Source organism: Adiantum capillus-veneris, chromosome 29 (assembly GCF_014529385.1).
Source record: "Adiantum capillus-veneris isolate H3 chromosome 29, ASM1452938v2, whole genome shotgun sequence".
Taxonomy (NCBI): domain Eukaryota; kingdom Viridiplantae; phylum Streptophyta; class Polypodiopsida; order Polypodiales; family Pteridaceae; genus Adiantum; species Adiantum capillus-veneris.
In genome coordinates, this window is record NC_140959.1 from 116,893,252 (window position 1) to 116,900,474 (window position 7,223).

The following is a 7,223-nucleotide window of genomic DNA, read 5'->3' on the forward strand; positions in this document are numbered from 1 at the left end:
CCCAGTGTGGGCGCTTTTCCTTGAAAAGCAAAAAACCCAAGGCATACAAAATAAGCACACACATCAAAATTGAATCACTGTGAAAAGACTTTGGGGGGTCAAAGCAAAGGTAATCAGTCAGGCGATGATTTCATGAGAAATTCCTTTTATCGTAGCCTAACTACAAGGTCCTCTAGGTATAGCCTCTAGTCAGCCCTCGAACATGAAATACTTAGCTCTCGCGATTAAACAACTTAATTAACTAGAGAAAATTAAGAAGCTTACCCATGGTATTAATAGTCGATCTCTAGTGCCTTTTGACCGTTAAATTAGCGACCCCATACTTTAATTTTTTACCTTTACATCTGTTTATGCATTTGATTATATTGCAATTTAATGTTTATTTGCTGACAAATTGTTTAAAATTCTGTTACCAATCAATTGTCTGCCTAAAATTGCATATGCTTTTTAATCGCTTATGAGAATGCAATTACTGTGCAATGTTGTTTGATTTTGCAGTGACTGAAGAAGGCTAAGGACATTCATCTCAAATGCTCTTCCACCTCAACCAACGAGCTTCAACTCAATAGCTTTCGAGGACGGAATCTACATCAGGAAGGGGGGCATGTTAACCCTCACGGCTCACGGACACCCTATCACCTACGAGACGGACGTTGTAACCTACGGTGGACATTGTATTATTTATTTGGTAGAGTCAGGTATCGGGCTTGTCGGTCCAATAGGAAAAGGGTAAGAGTGATCGCCGATGAGAGGCGCACTCTAACTGGGACATTCAAGGGATTAGTTGGCTAAGCATGGGCACCCAAGTGTAAATGGGGTGAGCTCATATAAAAGCCAACTAAACCTAAAATTCACTGATTCTCTCATTTGTGCAATGCAAGAAAGGTGCTCTTGCTCCATCTCCTTCTCCATCTCCTTGTGTACGAGTGTGTGTGTGTGTACTTGAGAGAGAGAGTGTGTGTGGTGATTGAGCATTGCGGCGGCACGACGGCGGTGAAGCGGTTGAGCGTGACGTAGCAGCGTCTCCTTCTTCTTCGCGGTGAGGAATCCTCCACGGCAGGAGCATAGAGCGGTGAGTGACACACCATTGCCCTCTTTTGAGCTTACTAGTTAAGCTAGTTGTGTGCTTGGAGCCGTCTGTGGCTCGCACACAGTGTTAGGCAAGTCCCTTGCTTCGACAGTGCGGCAAGGAGCGCACATGGAACAATTCTCCATTAAGATTTTGAAGTGGGCTTGAGGTACCGTATACTCATATACATACCTTGAGAAACATCAAAATACACTAATTTGTTTTGGCCTCCAATAACTTGTAACTAAGCATGCCATGATTTTGAGAAATGGAACGACTTTGCTAATCACCTCTTAATTATGGATTAAGTGGCTTGCAGTGCTTATAATTTGTGCTCAAATGCTCCTTTGGCTTAATGATTAAGCATACATTGGCCATGGCAATGCCATGCTTTGAACCCTTAAATCAAGGCTTGTGCTCAAATGACATTGCCCTGCTACGACCCATGACATGAAAACACCTAAAACCCATAACCTCTAGAAATTGCAGAAACTAGGGTGGAACAAGAATGCCAACCAAGGCTAACAGAAAAGGATAAATACAGAATTGCCAGTTATGTGTTGAACGCTTACACTTAAACCTTGGAAACTAATCACTAGTCCCATTGCATTTGGGCATGTATGCATTCTGATTCAACCAACAAATTGCGCTACATACCAAACAGCAATTGACATACTCTAGAAATTTCAGGCTTCCAAATGATTAGAGATTTTCCCAGCTTTTTGCAAAGAATAACATACTTTCTTTAAGGTTTCCACATGGATGCGCATGCCACTGAAAAAATCAGTACTAGAGCTCTTTTACCCTCTTGAACAAGATATGTCAATACAGACTTACTACCACGGTTCTTGCAGCTAATTGGCTCTTATAGCCACTTTTCTGCAACAAATTTCTCACAATGCAAAGCATCGATTGTCCGCATTGGTTGTTGCCAGATTCTCCCAAGTGGGGTGCCCCTATACATCTGTTGTCGGATTGTCTGAAGTGGGGTGCCCCTATACATGAACAAATTGTTCGACTGAATGCAATCGAGGAAAGGCTTTCCATCCATTGCTAGCCCTTTTCAATGCATTGCACCGCCACTACAAGGAGACAACATTCACTGTAAAAACTAGATGCCAGAGTACCCAAAAAATCCCCGGGAAATAAGTTTACAGTCGATCGATTTCAGTCAACTTCGCAATGTATTTCTTCTCTCAACATATTTGTGATGTTATATTATAGACGTTCTTGCCTCTCAAAAAGCCAAAGCCCACATGAGAAATGGCATTGAATAAAGATAGAACTTCCAATACGCTCTACATTGGGTTAGTGGTCAAAACATGTTCAGAGATGTGAATGGAGAAGGTGACCCCTTGAGCAAGCAGCAGGCCCCCACATCCAGTTATCTTATGATGAGAAATCTCTTACGTCTGATGAGAAAGCCACGACAGGGAACTCACTTATGCAGCAGATCGACATTGAACCTCTGGATATGCAGGGACGACGACGATGCAGGGACAGCCGTGTACGATGACGACCGTCTAGCTTTGCAGCATGTGTCTCTCCCGAGTACAAGCACGCTATTTGTCCGTGCGCGCGCAGATGGACAGCGTGCTCGCACGAGAGAGGGAGAAGACATGGATTTTGCTCCTCAAAATACCTCTCATCCTCGCATACCTCTCCTCCTCCATCTCTCTCGCGCAGACGGATAGCATGCTCAGTGAGTGGGGAGAAGGCGTGGAGGGAGAGATGGAGGAGGAGAGCAAAAATAAAGTCTACCTGGTCTGCTTGCTCCATTTTTTCGTAGATGAGAAGCTTTCCAAAATTTAGGTTTATTGGTAACTTTAGGGTTTTAAGACTTGAAGATCCTCTTAATTTGAGGGAAAATTACCAAAATACCCTTCTAATTTGTGGAAATTCCAAAAATACCCCTCAAATTTCAAAATTTCCCAAAATACGCTTGCTCACGATTTCCTATCTTTATTATTTTTTGACAATCGAGATCCGGTTTTTAGTGCTTAGCATGTAATTTGTCACAAATCACCTCTCAAAAAAAGAGAATTATGTCTAAAAATAATGAAGCAATTCATCTCCAAAGCGTAAATAACCGGCTCCAATTCTAGTTTTAGTATCTTGTATTGATAGTAGACAATCAGTCTTCTTATGAAAAGCTACAATTTTTTTAATCTTTGGATAAATTTACTCTCACAACCAGGGGTATTTTGGGAATTTGGAAATTTGAAGGGTATTGGGATATTCGACAAATTAGAGGGGTATTTTGGTAATTTTCCATTAATTTTATTATCAAACTTTAGATGGTCGAAAAAACCTAGGTTTTTGTGAAATTTAGTGGATTTTTTTTTCGTAATACCTACAAACTTATCCAAAAAAAACCTCTTAGTTTTTGTGTTTATATTCTTGAAAATAGGTGTATTTTGTAAAATGATCTGCATGTGTAATGATTGCGAGTCTCTTTTACCTCGTAAATATATGGTTTTTACCTAACGTTATGATTGGAGAGAGGATATTAAATTATGTTTGTAGCCATCGGTATTATTTATAAAACAACCATGAGAGGATATTAAATTATGATTGTAGCCGTCATCATTTATGATGTGGCAGTCACTGATTCTGTGAAGAAGATTTGTGCTCTCTTACTGCGAAACAACTTACATTAGTAAAAAGATATGCATTCTCTTTTAACATTATGTTTTATATTTTGGTAAGAAATTTGAATTAGGTCTAGACAAGCAGCTGCTTCCTTTGTCTTGCTATGGAGATGGACAGAGTAACTATCTCTTGGACACTTGGAAAAGAGACTCACACTAGAGAAGTAGAGCTTCGACACAACAAACTCTTGCTCAGCAGATATTATTAGTGTCTTTTTCCTCCAACCTACAAATTTACATGTTTGAAAGCAATAGTTTACATCGGGTTGGAAAAAATGTATATCGAAACCCCTTCAGAGTGGGATATTGACGAAAATGAGCACTTTTTAGTGGACTCTACTCTCTCTTCTGAGTATTTCATTGAACATTCTAGTGATATGCTCTATATTATAGATAGTGGCGAGAGTGATTTTGGTGCTAAGCCAGGCATAACAAGCATCAACAACAGTCCATGTGCAAAAGAAGATTGTTTTGAGATAAACAATCCATCAATGCAAGAGGAAACAAAGCCTGTTGATAAAAAACAAAGATTGGACTCCAGTGATGATGACGTGCATGATTTGACAAAAAACTCCATTATCCCTTGGATTTTAGGTAGCAAAACATGTTTCAAACTACAACATCTGATAAACAATAGTAAGAAAATCAAACAGGTGACTAAACTTCCACAAGTTTATGATGGTGACATTTCCCTTGAGCTACCCCCCGTTGAAGAAGGTTGTAAGAGGATGGAAGGGATGGAGCAAAAATTTGATTGTCATCTTTGGACTAGGTCGCAGAAAACTAACATGTCCATAAATTGTACTGTTAGGCTTAGTTATTGCTTGGGCTTTTGTCATAGAGTTCTTTGCCCGTATTATTTGAACAACACCAAGTTCAATGTATCCTTTCATGGTTACTTGGATAAGCAAGTAAGCAAAGGGCTTCTATGTGAAGACGAAAACCTACGTATCACTTGTCATTATTGCAAAAAAGTTGTTTTCTGTGAGAGTCCTTGTTCTTGTAAAGTGTACTACATTTTGCCCTCAGATCCAAAGCTTACAAGAATGATGATTCACATAGGTCATCACTTGCATGAAGTTCAAGCAGGTACGTCAAGAGCCACAATAGAGAGAATACGGAAGATGGTTGCAAGTGTCTTGAAGGTGGATAGAAGCAGTGGACCAAGAAGAGTTCAGATGATTATCGCTAGACAATTATTGGTTGACGCTATTGTTGGTTCAAATGAACTAAAAATGGGGGAGTCAGAGCTCTCAAATATATTGGAAGAAATGATTCCACTAGTTCAAAATCAAAGGTAAAACATTTGACATTTAGATTTTTCAGTGCAATAAGGTTATTTCAATTTTTGACTTGTTTTTTATAGATTTAAGGTAATGATAGCTAGTGAGAAAAGACAACAAGACTCGATTGTTTGACCACATCATGCTTTTGAAGAAAAAATGTCACTTTCCTTACTTTCATGGGAGTCGTTTCCCTGGACAAGGTGGCCCAAATGATAAGTGCTACATCTTTAAGATGTCAACAAAAGGTCCAGGGTCTGGTATAGACCTTGTCAATCGCATGCGTCGAGGAGGAAATGGAGATTTGAGTGCTTCTTGGGTGCATTTTGATCACACACACAGAATAGATGGATGGGCAACTATGTCATGCTTTGTCTATGATGCAAGGTAGTTTTTTTATGTGTTGCAGCATTTTGTCATTGCATCATTTGCAGACTTGTTGTGGCTAAGATTTGTTATTTTCTTTAGTTTGAAGGGATTGATGGTTATAGCGGTTTGTGACACCAAAGAGGAGGATACAAACACACAAATCTTGTTTTGGAGATCTCTTAATGATGTTTTGGCTCAAGAAGGTTATCCATCAGCAGACTTTGCAGGCTTTATGGCTGATGAGGCTGGAGCAAATTGGGCTGCCGTGCGTACAATTTTCAATGGAGGGCCAAATAACATCATGATTGGAAGGGAAAGGTCCTGTCTCTTCCATTAGGAGCAAAGTCTACAGAAACATACTAAAAAATATATAGCCAAAGAAAAGTTTAGTATCCACAAAGACATGTGTGAGACTTAGCGCAAATCAAGGACAATGGGTCTGGCAATGAAGCAAGCAGAAGCAATTAGAAGATGGTGGTCAAATAATGTTGCAAGTGAGAATATCAAGTCATTGGAGAAATGGTTCAAGTGGTGGGAGACAAGGATATCTCATTGGGGTAGCCTACACAATGAAGTACGATACAATCATGAGCCTAACTTTGACCTTCTCTATTTTTTGTTTCATTGATTCAAAGTTTTTTGTTGGTGGAATGCAGATATCTATGAGTCCTTGGGAAAAAGCTCAAATTCCTAGTACCAATTTGTCAGAGACCATTCATGCATCTTGGCTTGCTAGTGAAGGGGGTAACAAAAAAATTTCCTTGTACGATGCATGCGTCACTGATGTCATCAATGCTTACATTCAATGCACAAAGCAACATGGCTATTTGACTGGTAGATACATAGGGCTTGGTCCGGATATGCAAACATATCTAGAGAGATCAAGAAATAAAGAGAAAACTCTCAGTCCACTAGTGCTGGCACATTCTCTCCAAGGAGCAGTCTCGCAGGCACACCATTTTATGGGCAACCTTTATTGCATGGAGACAGAGAAACCGTGAAAAGAAAGAAGGAAAGAGGGTTTGCAGAAACAACTTCTCATAAGCCTAGTTATGTGATGGAGTCTAGACAACGAAAAGAGCGAGGACGACCACGAAAGATATTGTTTGATACGGACATGAAGAAAGAGGGACAGAAATTTGATGTGAATGCAGATTCCATAGATGAGGAGATTCATGCAAATAATGACATAAGAGATGACACAACACCCTCTATTAGTGAATATGTTATAGGTGATTTTGAGATTGATGTGCCAAGGGGTCATTGGGCAATCAGACGAATGCCTCAAAACGTCTCTCGTAAGTGCTTTGGTGTGCTTGAAGGGAGAAGATGTGAGAATGTCATGCATGATGCAAAGTAGGTCTCCAGGACTTGTGGCCCCATGCTTTTGGGGGGAGAGAACTTACAAAGACCAGAGGCAACACCAATGGATGTGGTTTTGTGGCCATGATGTGCAACACACTGAAGTTGTGGCCAAACAAGTATTGTCACCACCGGAAAGGCCAACAACTTGGCTAGTAGAGAGTGGAACAAGTGTATCAAAGGAGGAGTATGCTGGTTTGCTAGGGGCAGGTTTTTTGATTAGAGCTCCTTCTCCAAAGGTTGTCAAGAAAGGGGAGACAATGGGAACCTCTAGCAAGTGCAGTAAAAAATGGAGGTCCGGTGTCTCTAAGGAGGCAAATAAGCGCATGGAAATAGAGCATGTATGGAAGCTTGTTTTGTACAAGAGATAATTATTGTGCCTGATCGTCATGCCGTGTTCAAGATATTAACGCAAGATGTATATGATGTGCATGTGGCTATGGAGCCCTACTGTACATGCCCTGATTTTCAAGGACGGGAGAAAGCAAC